Below are 13,755 nucleotides of genomic sequence, written 5' to 3' on the forward strand. Positions count from 1 at the left end.
GGAATATGACTGTCCCAGGGCAGGCCAACTCATTTTGGGCTCCCTGCTTTGGGGGATTAATGGAATTGCCGCTGTAACAACCTTTTCCACCTCTGTAATATGAATTATCACAAAGTGAAAATCCAATTCCCTCTCCGTGTTTATGAAAGCCATTCCTCTCAGACAGCTGCAGCAACAAAGCCAGCCAAAAGCACTTTTCAGCCATCCTATTGGAGATTTATGTTGCACAAAGACATAAAGAAACATTATATAACACAAGCTGTGGGGTAGCAGAAAGAACTCAAGTCTTGGAATCAAAAGCTGAATTCAAGAGCTGCTTCTCCCAACTGATTGCCTGCAGTGGATCAAGTTAAACCTCCCCAGGCTTCAGTGACCTTTTTCAAAGGAACACCTGCTTCATGGGATGGTGATAAATCCTGAACAGGACCTATGCCACACAAAAATGCGTGAAACAAAACAGTCTGCCACAGACCAGGTGCTTCATCAATGATCAATGTTAGCTTCCTATCACTCCACCTGTTTGCACACACTCACCACAAGTGGCTTTATATCTACGCCTTAACTTCTTCAGAAGAACTATATTGCTAGACTTATTCTTAAACTACCTTAACTTCCCCACCTTGTCCAAAAAGGAACCTTCATCCTGAATTTCTTAAGAGGCTGCTTTCCTACGTTATGGTCAGATAACCAGAAATGAGAGAGTTGGCAAAATTTAAAACTGGAAGATTTAATTTAAATTAGAAAAGGATTTCTAGGTTTTTTCTTAAAATTCATATTCTAGATCCAGAAAACCTAAGACTCCAGCCACACTAACTGTGTGATTATAGGAAAATTATTTAACTTTTCTGAACCTTGTTTTTCACACCATAAATCATAATATGAGATATACCTAATTTGTGCCTCTTTAAGAAGGAAAGGAGAGCTAGAACTTTCCCACATTTTTCTAAGTGTTAGGAAATTATTTATCAGGTCCTCACCACGGAATTATTAAACACGCGTGTTTAAGTTCTTAAAAAGCCCTCATTTCTGAGGTTCAGTAACGACGAGAATAAACCACCGGTCTTCTGAAAGGGATCACTCCAGCACAAAAGTTCCACAAAATTTGAAGGCACATTTTTTTTCAACTGAAGCTGTCATTTGTGTATGTTTGCAAATGGTTGTGTCCAAATAAGATAATTGGCAGCCACGTACAGAAAGCTGAGAATAGTGATGACTAAGTTTCTTTTCATTTAAGCAGTATAAATTCCTAATCAAAATTCTGTTTTCCCATTCTGGTAACTAATACTAATTGACAAAAGTACCTAGTATCTCAACATGATAGGTTCTGAAGCTACAACCACAAAATCTGTCATTTAGATTTAGAAGCAATTCTTATAAATCACCATGCAGTGGTAAAATGAAGTTTAGCACATCTTCAATCATTCTCAAAGGACCATCAACATTTGGGGTTTTAAATAACTCTGTCACACCACCCAATACCATGTTTTTTGTGTGTTGCTTTGTTTTATTGTTTTGTTTTACATGGGTTTTACATGGGCAGGCACCAGAAATTGAACCCAGGTCTCAGGCATGGCAGGTGAGAACTCTGCCTGCTGAGCCACTGTGGCCCGCCCCCAATATCATGTTTTTAAGCAGCACTAACTCCTTTGTAAAACAAGATTTCTCTTTTTGACTTTTCAAATTCCACAAAAGGTACCTGTAAAGAGAACTAAATCAAACAAATTACCTATGTTATATTTATTTTTCCCTTTACAAATGTTATCAAAGAACAGAGCTACAGCACCAAGGCATTAAAAGGGGCTCCCTGAAATTTTATTAGGTGCAATTTTCACTAAAAATAGCTTGAAGAACTGAATGGTTAAGCAGTCAAATGCTTTTGCAGAAAAAGACCTGAATAATGTATTTAAGAGAGGCCTAAGAGAACACAGTGCATTTTATGTAAGCAGCAGAAAACTACTTTCCAACTGAAGAAGAATCACACGATGCTGATAGTTAAGACTCTTTTAAGGGAAGATGCCTGAAGTTTCAAAGTGAGAAGGGAAGACTATTATTTCAGAGCAGTAGAAGGACTCCTGGACAATCCTTGGCAAGTGAGAAGGGCTTCTAGGCTTCAGTCAACTAGTTACTAATTGGGTAACTGAGGCAAGTTGCTCTGAATTTGTGCTTGCTCATTAATAAAATGGAGATGATAATACCTACTCTGCTTGCTCTGTAAGCTCCATAATTGCCATTGCTCACATGGAAAAGAGCTAAGACTCAGCATTAAATTTGACAGCTAGTAAATGCCAGAACCAGGATTTAAAAGTCTGTTCTGGGTCCTACCCCAAGTCAGATGGTGGAGTGAGAAGCTTCAGGGCTCCATCACCCCAAAGAGGCTTTGAACAACCAGCAAGAACTGGAAAATCATCTTTCCCAAAGCTCCAGAAAATAATTAAAGAACTGCAAAATTAAGAAAAAGACACTTAAAAGTGATAGGATATCATAGCAATCTGCTCGGCCCCTTCCTGCCCCTTACGGACTCAGTGCAGAGTCAGCCCACAATCCCAGTATGGATCTCAGATCTAGGTTCTAGATAGAGGAAATTAACCCTTGTGCATATAGTGGGAGCATGTAAATCTGGCCCTATCTGTCTTGATGGTGTCCTGAGGGACTCACCATCCCAGAGCTTGCCCTGAATGCAGAAGGCAGTTCAAGGAGCTCTCCTACAGAATACTATAAGAGTGCAGTCAAGTCACAGAGCCTGAGTTAAGGGACTGCTGGTTATAAGACATAAAGTGCAACACCCATTACCATGAGGAAATATTTCCTAGGGAAAAGGGGACATTCATATCCAAGTAAATGGTAGAATTCCTATAGGCAAACATGCATGTCCAAAGCATGCGTGCACAGAAAGAACCAGAGGGGGTTCCCTAAACTTTGGCCTGGAGCTGTTCTCTAAACTCATTGTATGGAAAGCTCTGAAGGCGAGCATTCACATAGATCAATCTGCAAGGAATGAGAAAGGTATTTTCATTTCTCCTTCTTTTTCTTTTTCTTTTTTTGTTTGTTTGTTCCTGACATTCAAGGAAAGGTCTCTCATAACATTAGCTGGATACAAGCTTAAGGAATTAACACCTCAGACTCCAGTTTCCAGCATGAACACATCAAAATATTAAAATGTCAAGATTTCAATAAATGATCTCAAAATATACAAAGAAACAGGAAACGATGGCCCAGACAAATGAGAAGATTAAGGCATTAGAAACTGTAAATGAGTAAAAACAGACTTGTTACATTCCATACAAAGACCTTGAAAAAAATGGTCCTAAATATATGCTAAAGAGCTAAAGGAAAGTGTATGGCCTGGCCCGGTAGCCTCTGGCTGGAAGGCCCCCACCTGAACTAAAACTAGTGCACATCCGGGCATATAGCTGTTCAAACTCAGCCAATCAGGACCTGGCCTGACAAACAAAAGACCCTCACTGCACACGGCCCGTAGCTATGCCCACTGCACACGGCCTGTAGTTATGCCCACTGCACACGGCCCGTAGTTATGCCCCCGACCCTAAAGCGCATGAAACTCCTAACCTACCACAGGAGGTCCCATAGGCATTGTCAGCACCCCCACTAGCTAGCCTATATCTAGCCCCACCGCCCCAGGGGGACGCGACTTCCTGGGCCCGCACCCTGAGCACCTGGACCCGGGAACCTCGCCCCGGGACAATAAACTTTTTTTTAAACTCAGACTCAGTTCTCTGATTTTTCAGTCGGCTACCGTTTAAAAACATAACAGAAAGCACAGACAAAGAACTAAAGGAAATCAGGAAAAATAACAGATTAACCCAAAGAGAATATGCATAGAGATGAAAATTATGAACTAAACAGGGCTGAAGACTACAGTAACAAATTAAAAACGCCCTAGAGGGTTCAATAGCAGATTGAAGCTGACAGAAGAAAGAATCTGTGAATTTACAGATAAGACAAATCATCCTAGTCTGAGGAGCAGAAGGAAGAATGAAGAAAAGTGAACAGAGAGTGAGGAGCACGTGGGACCCAATCAAGCATAGTAATATATCCACTGTGGGCATCCCAGAAGGAAAAGAAATACAGAGAAAGGCAGGGAGAATTTTCAAAGAAATAATGGTTGAAAATTTCTCCAATAAACTGAAAGACATGACTCTATATATCCAAGATACACAACAAAACTGCAAACAGGATAAAGCCAACTAGGCCGGTACCATACCATGTCATAATCAAACTGGCAAATGCCAAATATAAAGAGAGAATTCTGGAAGCCAAAAGAAAAGAAGCAACAGGTCATATGCAAGGGAGCCTCAATAAGATTAAATGCTGATCTTTCATCAAAACACAACAGAGGGGTGTACAGGTGGTTCAGTAGTAGAATGCTCACCTTCTGTATTAGTTAGGGTTCTCTAGAGAAACAGAATCAACAGGGAACACTTGCAAATATAAAATTTATAAAAGTGTCTCACGTGACCACAGGAACAGAGTACAAAATCCACAGGGCAGGGCGTGAAGCCGACGACTCCGATGGATGGTCTGGATGAACTCCACAGGAGAGGCTCACCAGCCAAAGCAGGAATGGGACCTGTCGCCTCTGAATCCTCCTTGAAAGGTTTCCAGCAATTAGATTTAGCATCACTAATGGTAGAAGACACTCCCCTTTGGCTGATTACAAATGGAATCAGCTGTGGATACAGCTGATGTGCTCATGACCTAATCCTATGAAATGTCCTCATTGCAACAGACAGGCCAGCACTTGCCCAATCAGATAAACAGGTACCACAACTTGGCCAAGTTGACACATGTCCCTAACCATGACACCTTCCATGCGGGAGTACCGGGTTCAATTCCTGGACCATGCACCTAAAAAAAAAAACAAAAAACAAACACAATGGAGGCAAAAAGGCAGTGAAAAGACTGCTTCTTAAAAGCCAAAAAAAATGGCAACCAAGAATTCTATATCTGGCAACACTGTCTTTCAAAAATGAGGGAGGGCTTTTTACTTGCCAAGGTACCTGCATGCTCCTTTCTCCTCATGTGTACTTAATAAATTTCTTACCTACTTGCTCTAAAAAAAAAAAGTAGGAAGGGATTAAGACATTCCCACTTAAACAAAAGCTGAGGGACTTCATCACTACTAGAGCTGCCCTACAAGAGATGCTAAAGAGAATTCTGCAGGTTCAAAAGACTAGACAACTGACTCCACATGAAGAAATAAAGCTCTCTGGTAAAGATAATGACATGGGTAATTGTAAAAAGAAGTACTACTGTATTTTTAATTTGTAACTCCACTTTTTGCTTCCTACAGTATCTAAAAGGCAAATGCATAAAATGCAATGATAAATCAATGGTTTTAGACACATAACATAAATACATAATTTGTGACAAGAACTACATTAAAAGATGGGGGGATGAAAGGGTACAGGAACATAGCTTATGTCTGCTATTAAGTTAAGTTGGTATCAAAGCAAATGGGGTTACCACAGATTTGGGATGTTAAATTTAAGACCCACAGTAACCACAAAGAAAACAGCAGAGAATGTGCACATGCATAGAGACAGAAAGTAGATGTAGATTACCAGGGGTGGGGGACAGGAGTAACGGGGAATTAACACAAAAAGAGGGCAGGGTTTCTGTTTGGGCTGAAGGGAAAGTTCTGTAAAGGACGGTGGTAAATATGATTAATTCAACTGAATGGTGTACTTGGGAGGGGTTGGGTTGGGAAGATTTATTTTGTATATGTTTCCACAAGAAAAGGAAAGGGAGGGAGGGAGGAAGGAAGGAGGAAAAACTAAAGAAATAGTGACAATTAAATGTAATATGTGATGCTGGATGGGGCCCAAGAGTGAAGGGGGAAAGGCTCAAAAGGATATTATTTGGACATATGGAAAAAAATGGAATGTAGACTGAAACTTTATATCAATGTTAAATTTCTTGAACTTGATAACTACCCTTAAGCTGATTACATAAGTAAATATCCTTGTTCAGAAGAAATGTACATGACAGTATTATTGTATTCAAGGAGTATATATGTAACCTGCTCACAAATGTTCAGAAGATAGAGAGATAAGAGACCGACAGACAGACAGACAGAAAAAATGATACAGCAAAGTTGGCAAAGTGCTAAAAATGGATCAGTGTAACAGGGCGGGGGAAATGTTGGGGTTCTCTGTATGGGGTCTGTGCTATTTCTGTGACTCTCCTGTAAGTTTAAAATTATTTTAAACTAAAAAGTTTGATTTTTTTTCTAAAATCTAATCCGTCCAACTCCAAAGCCTAATATCTTTCCTTGCTAGATGGCTACGAGCACCAAGACTTTCCTTCATTTGCTGGTGATGATTTTCACCCTAAAAGCTTAGCTGAAATAAGAAAATGGGGCTCCTAATGGGACATCAGGAGGAATATTCAGATTTTACTCTCTGTGAAGGGTAATATGCAAAAGAGCTAAAGTGTATTAAACCCATACTACACCCCGGCATTTTACATTAATTTTATCATGAAACGCTCCCCCTAGGGAGGTAATAAGAATAAACACTTACGTAGCATTTAGTATGTGCCTTGTACTGTTCTAAGCTTTTATCACATATGAGCCATTTGCTCCTCCCAAAATGGCAGTAAGGTAGGCATGAACTGCATCCTCATTTTACAGATGAGGCAACTGAGACACAAGGTTAAGTGACTTACCCAAAGTCACACAATCACGAGTCGTGGGGCCGGAATTCAAGCCCAGGAAGTTTGGTGCCAGAGAACATGCTAATTTAATCCCACTTCCCACAGAAATAAAGTAAGGGCGAGATGTTCAATACCTCACCCAAGAAAAAGTAACTTGCTTGGTACCTGGTCTACCTGGCCTTATTGCCTGGGAACCATGCTATGCTTTTAGGCCTGCTTGTCAGAGGGATCACCCACGCAGCACCATGGGCCCTTGGGCAGACAAGTAACCGAAGAGGATCAAATCTGAGTCCTCTCAGCACAGAATCTCAGCAGCAGATCAAAGAGGGAAAGACGAGAAGCAAGGAGACAGAGAAGACATATGGAAGCAGCAAGAAGGCAGCACAAACAAAAAACGTCAAAGTCCTGGTTCTACTGACTGATGAATATGAGTCTGATCAGGTGTCTTCATCCTGAGTGGGTATCCAGAATTTGATCAAAAAGTTCTGATCAAGCTTATGCATCTCTGTTTTGTCTGTGGTCAAGAGTTCCATGAGCTGAGCTCATTTGGCAAATTACTAGCCTTTTGTGATAGTTAATTTTATTTGGCAACTTGGCAAGTACCCCGTGTTCTAGTTTGCTAGCTGCTGGAATGCAATATACCAGAAATGGAATGGCTTTTAAAAATGGGAATTTAATAAGTTGCTAGTTTACAGTTCTAAGGCCGAGATAATGTCTCAGTTAAAGCAAGTCTATACAAATGTTCAATCAAAGGCATTCATGGAAAGATACTTTGGGGTTCAAGAAGGCTGATGAAGTTCAGGGTTTCTCTCTCAAGTGAGAAGGCACATGGCGAACACAGTCAGGGCTTCTCTCTCTCTCAGCTGGAAGGGCACATGGCGAACATGGCATCATCTGCTAGCTCTCTCACCTGGCTTCCCGTTTCATGAAGATTCCCAGGAGGCGTTTTCCTTCTTTATCTCCAAAGGTCGCTGGTTAATAGACTCTCTGCTTCTCGTGGCTATTGTCATTCTTTGATTTCTCCCAATCTCTCTTATTCTCCAAAATGTTTCCTTTTTCATAGGACTTCAGAAACTATCAAGACCCATCCAAATGGGTGGAGACACACCTCCACCTAATCCAGTTTAACAAACACTCTTGATTAAATCTCATCTCCAGGGAGATGATCTAATTACAATTTCAAACATACAGTATTGAATAGGGATTAGAAGAAGCGGCTGCCTTTACAAAATGGGATTAGTATTAAAACATGGCTTTTCTAGGGTACATACATCATTTCAAACCAGCACACTCCGTTATTTAACCAAACACTAATATCAATCTAGATGTTGATATGAAGGTATTGTGTGAATGTGGTTAACATCTAGAAAGAGCTGATTTCAAATAAAGGAGATGACCCTTGAAAATATGGGTGGGCTTCATCCAGTCAGTTGAAGGCTTTAAGAGCAAAAACTGAGATTTCTCACAGGAAGAAATCCTGCTTCAAAACTGCGACATCAACTCTTGCCTGAATTTCAGCCTGCTGGCCTGCATGACAAATTTCAGACTTCAGAGCCCCAAAATAGTGTGAGCAAATTCTTTACAAATATATATGTTCATATCCTTTTGGTTCTGTTTCTCTGGAGAAGCCTAATAGATTTATCTTCTGAACCTTTTAAGTCAATGTGAATAGAAAAAGAATTATTCAGTAAATCATTTGGAGAAGACGTTCCACAAGGAAGGTTCCAAGATTCCCTTTGTTCTAACACTTTATAAACGCTGGCACAGACCTCCTCTGCCCACACAAGGGGAAGCTTCCAATGAGTTGAGTCAATTTAGTCACCACAATGTTACCTTGGAGGCATATCTGTGAGAATCTTAAAAGCCTGTGCTCCCTGTGGTTCTTGATCTTCTTTCAAGCTCCCAGAACTTATCCAGGCCACCTACTCAGGACAAAGACACCTGAGAAGCTGGGTTCCAGTACACAGAACTGGATTTAACACATTCAGGCTCAAATGCAGTCCTCCAGGCAACAGGTGAAGTCTAGAAGCTGTGCATGGCAAAACAGACCCCCTCGGAAAATGTCCCACACCTCTTGCTCCTGTTAACCCAGCTATTGGGGCTTCCGTCCTTCGTTTTAAACACTGAAACTCCTTATCACAGCTGCAGCAGCTTATTGATGCTGACACATCAGGCATTTTCTAGAAATCAAGTTCTAATGGACAGTGGGAAAACCTCAGTTTTTAGAACCATGGGAGGCCCCAAAAGACCACTCTTACCTGCCTCTTACCTTTATGAGAAGCTCATCCAGTACTTATATCTATAGGAACGTTAAAAAAATACAGGGTCTTAAATGACTTCAGGCAGTGGCAATTTAAACAACAGACAACCTACTATTGCAATAACATGCTGAGTATCTACTAAGTTCAACACAAAAATGAATAAACACTCAGAGGGCCTGCCATCTAACAGGCATTTCTGCAAGTTCCATATTTGCTTCACCACTGAATTCAGAGCTGGCTTTTAAACATCTAATTTGGGGGGCATGTGTTGAGACACTCCCAGAAGGAAGGGCCTGGGCTAAATTCACCCATTTTGTCAGCCACCTTACTCCACCCATTCCTCCTTCCCTGCCACTTTTCTCAGAATCTTAAGATAAAGAATCTGCAAGGTCTCCAAGTTCAACCCAATACTGGAATCTCCTTACCGTGTTAACAGAGAAGTTAGGATTTAACAAATGATTATGATTAGTGAATCATTATATAGATTTTTTTTAATTTTTAGCATATTAGAATAGCCAGAGGGAAATACCTGAGATTACTAAACTAATCCAACTGCTTTGATCTGTGATGACTGTATTATTATATAGCCTTTATCCTGTGATTGTAAAAACTTTATGACTGACCCTCACTTGTAACCCATTATCCTGTTTTTCAACTTTAGAGTCTTATGATCACTGAAGACAGCCCCTGAGGTTTATTAATGGAGGCCTTGAGTGAGCCCAGAACGAACCCACCCCATTTCCAAAACTATCTTGCTTAGACAAAACTGGATCTAACAAAATTAGCCCATCTGACATGCGCAGTAGCTTAAATTTTAACCTACCAGTCACTTACACCCCATAATACTACAACTCAAGTCCATCCATCATTTTCTTACATACACTCTGTGACTAAGCACATAATCAATCTGTACATGCGCAATAACTAGATCATCCCTAACCTCATCATCTCAAACCACTGTGCTTATTATCCTAAAACCTGTCCATCTTTTGATAATATAAAACTATCAGAGTTTTAGTATATCCAGTTTGAGAGGCAGATTTTTAGGCCAATAGGCCATCTGACCTCCTGCTTCATGCTTAGGAATAAACTCTTTCTCTCTTTGAAACCCTGGTCTCGGGAATTGGTCATCTGAGCACATCAGGCAGAGAATCCACTGCTTTTGATTGGCATCGATTTGTTGACCACAAAGGGTTAAACTTTCCTAAGAAGCAAGGAGTCTGACTGCCTGAAGTTCCAGAGCTCCAGCAGGGCAGGTAAACATGGTAATTACGCCTTTTGCAGCCGCTTAGACTCTTAATCTAGAGATCCAGCAACCAGGTTTTTCCTTGTTCGACTGGTACTCCCAACCCTCAGCACCTTAGCAAGCTTCAAAGAGAGAAACAGTTTCCAATTCCAAGTTGAGAGATCAGGCTGGGTGAGTAGGTCATCAAGGTAAAAGTTGGTCAGGAAGTAGGTCAGTATGGAGGCTTGAGTCCCCTGGACCTGGGACTGAAGCCCAAATTGCACTTCCAGAACAACTGCACTTTCGTTGCTCTGACCTCTAAACCTTTCAGGGTTTTTGAGTACCATACTCTATGGGGTTCAAAGCCCTGACCTGAGTTTCTGTGTTAAGTATACTCCTGGAAAATAAGTAATACAACAATTAATTGGTAATGAACTTAAGTGTAAGATGCCTGTTTAACTGTTAATTGGTGTGTAACATAGATATAGTAAGTGTTTAATGCCTGTTTAACTGTTAGTGTGGTTACTAATTGGTTGCTGATTGTAGAAATTCTTTTAAGTAGGAAATGCTAATTCTAATGTAGCCCTTTGTACTATATTTTGAAAAGTTCTAACAATTCTTGTTATGAACCTATGAAAACAAACAAAAAAATGTTATTCCTGCAACACAGTCTGGTCTCAATATGATTTCATTATGAACCTATGAAAAACAAAAAGTTGATTTCTACAACAGTCTGGCCTCCATATGATTTAGAATCAGGAACAAAATGGCCTGAAAATGTTTCTATAAAGAAGAACAGTATTACAGTTAGAGTTGTTCTACAAGACAGCAGAAATGGGACAAGATGATGTATATTCAATTCCTTAGTTGTCCCTCTCAAAAATACATTTCTGGGTTTCTTTTTTTTGCATGACTAACTTTCTATATGTGCCTGTCACTTGTTCAATGTATATTTTCATACCTCTGGATGGTAACAGCAAATTAGAAAAAAAAAATTCTTAAAGAGCTCTATTCAAATTGCTTAAAGACAAATAAATGCTTTCATATAAGAGAAAAGGGGGGGGGTAAACCTTTAGGCTCTAGGGTTCACGGCATCAGTATTTGAAATTACTGTAAACAAACCTGGACATTGGAAAGAAACTGCCGCCTGGAATTTCCTGAAGGCAACAGAGGGCTCCCTTGGAAAACAACAAAGACTTTTCCAACTGTCTAGGTCACAGCCTTAGGCAAAATAGATCTAAGAGCTGGAAATAATTTTAAAAGGGGGGCATAGGAACTCTCATCAACACTAAGGTCACCTTAGGGGTCTTAAATCCCACTGTCTTTATTTAAAACTTTTAAAACCAAGTTCAACACACCAGGCCTCATTCTTCCTGTCTCACCTATCTCTGCCCTCAGGGCCTAACCAGCTAAGACAACTATGGGGGATAGGGTGGGTGTAGAAAGATGGGGAAGGTATGGGCTTGGTTTAGAATTCTTTCTCCTCGGCCTGGCAATCAGGAATGGGGGCACAGAAGAAATGCTGCAGAACAGACCATGCTTGTTCTGGAACACTCCCCAATTTAAAATTATATTTTTCTAATGATAGTTTTACAATGGTAACCACAATAAATCATTATTAAAAAATAAATAGACTTGGGATAGAGGTAACTAAATAAGATCTAATTGCCAGATTTCAGTAAATAAAGGAAAATACCCTTGAGAGCTATGGAAAAGTTTTCCTGAATTTATACTCAGGACAAATTAAATAACTGTAGTACATTTTCCCGAGCTTGGTAGTCAATATGCTTTCGAGGTTACTCATAATTTGGGGACATTATGAAAACAGATTTTTTTTTTTTAACTTCCAATAGAAGGGGAAAAAAAGCAAATACAGCCACAAAAAAAAATGCATTGGCAAAGTTTAGTCCTATTCCTGTTTTTATAACTTTTTGAGTCAAACTAATACAATTTTTCTCTACTTAGGTATGTTCTCCCTAAATTTACAAATGTTTTCTAATAAAATAAGCTAGCACTATATCTATTAGATCTTTATTATGGTAAAACAAAATGTAAGTTTGAGTTGAATGAAATTATGTTACTATTTTGACAAACTATTTTATAAATAATTATATTTTATAAGATGTTTAAAGATAGCATCTTTTAGGTAACTTAAAGTATGCAGGTATGTAAAATACACAAATGTGCTTTATTAAAGAAAACTATATAGTTTTATCTTCAAGAACGGGTAGGACAAATTCCAAGTGAATATGGAAAGTTGTAGAAGGTCTCTAAAAGTGAATTTTGCTTGTAGTTACTGCTGATGACAGGACCTGAATGAATACAGAAAGTTGTAGAAAATCTGTGGAAGTGAATTCTGCCTGTCATAGTCAATGCTAACCAAAAATCTGATGGGCCCATTGAAAATATTTTTTAAAGAGCTTTTCTGTCAAACAGTATATTCATACAAAATTGGAGTTTAATTTACTCTCTGTTAAAATAATGTGGAGGGCGGGCCATGATGGCTCAGCAGGTAGAGTTCTCGCCTGCCATGCCAGAGGACCCGGGTTCGATTTCCAGTGCCTGCCCATGTTAAAAAAAAAAAAAAATCAAAATAATGTGGATTGTTGGTCTGCTCCTCATGAAAAGTTATAAAAAGCTTTTCTTAAACCATCTGAGTACTCTGTCTAGAAAACATTTTACATCATATCAGAAAAACATCCTTTTGATGTTTATGTTGACATTATCCTTTATTTCAGAAGATAAGTTTTCTCACTTTTAAAGGAAAACTGTTGCAAAGGATTTGTTCTTTCACCTTGTAAAAGTGAGGTGCTAAAATAGTTTAATATATAGGAAGCATTTCGGAGGTATCACAATAATTAAAGGGATTTTCTACCCTTCTGCTGGCAAAATTTGTATGAGTGAAATGTTATTCATATATTTAGAGATTGTATAAAATTCCTAAAGACTTAACAATGTTCTCCATTCTCCATGTTATATCCTGATACTGATCTGAATGATGTTAGACAATAGTATGACACTGTTAGTCATGGTTTTAAATATTCTTAGGAGAAGTTTACAGAATTATTATAGAAGAAGGTTTACCAATGAAACAACAAAATTTACCTGTCAGTTAAACTTCTTTGCTCTGATGCTTCTCTAAAAGTACGTGTGGTCAGCCACACGTCAGAACTTCATCTTCAACAATAAGGGACTTTAAAAAAGAAACAAGGGGTGCACAGGTAGCTCAGTGGTAGAGTGCTCATCTGTCATGCAGGAGACCTGGTTTCAATTCCGAGCCCATATATCAAAAAAAAAGAGAGAGAGAGAGAAGCAAGGAAAGTAATAAATTATGTTCTATCTGTTAATTAACATAACTCTGGTAAATGCATAAAGAGAAAACAGGACTAAATTTCTGCTACAGTTTATGACTGATAATCCAATATAAGTCCACTGTCAAATGTTTTTATTTCTGAAAATAACTTCATTTAGAAATGCTTATAAGAAAATCAGCGCCTAAATTGTAAGCTCTTAAAGCAGTCACATTTATTCCTGAGCTTTAACTATTTCTAAATCCTGAGATGCTTTGCTCTTGCCTGGTAACTCTCTGGAACT

The 13,755-nt window shown here is 39.2% G+C and overlaps 1 protein-coding gene across 6 annotated transcripts in view; it reads right to left on the reverse strand.

Moving 5' to 3' along the window:
* Positions 1-13,755, reverse strand: part of TIAM1 (TIAM Rac1 associated GEF 1) — a 429,921-nt gene that overhangs the window by 383,199 nt on the left and 32,967 nt on the right. The window contains exon 1 of one of the 6 annotated variants that reach the window (XM_077118812.1): positions 4,473-4,777. The exons of the other annotated variants lie outside the window; for them this stretch is intronic. The gene's annotated coding sequence lies outside the window, so the exon portion shown is untranslated. Of the gene's footprint in view, positions 1-4,472; positions 4,778-13,755 lie in introns of those variants that run through there. 6 annotated transcript variants of the gene reach the window in all.

This window comes from Tamandua tetradactyla, chromosome 10 (genome assembly GCF_023851605.1).
Source record: "Tamandua tetradactyla isolate mTamTet1 chromosome 10, mTamTet1.pri, whole genome shotgun sequence".
Taxonomy (NCBI): Eukaryota; Metazoa; Chordata; class Mammalia; order Pilosa; family Myrmecophagidae; genus Tamandua; species Tamandua tetradactyla.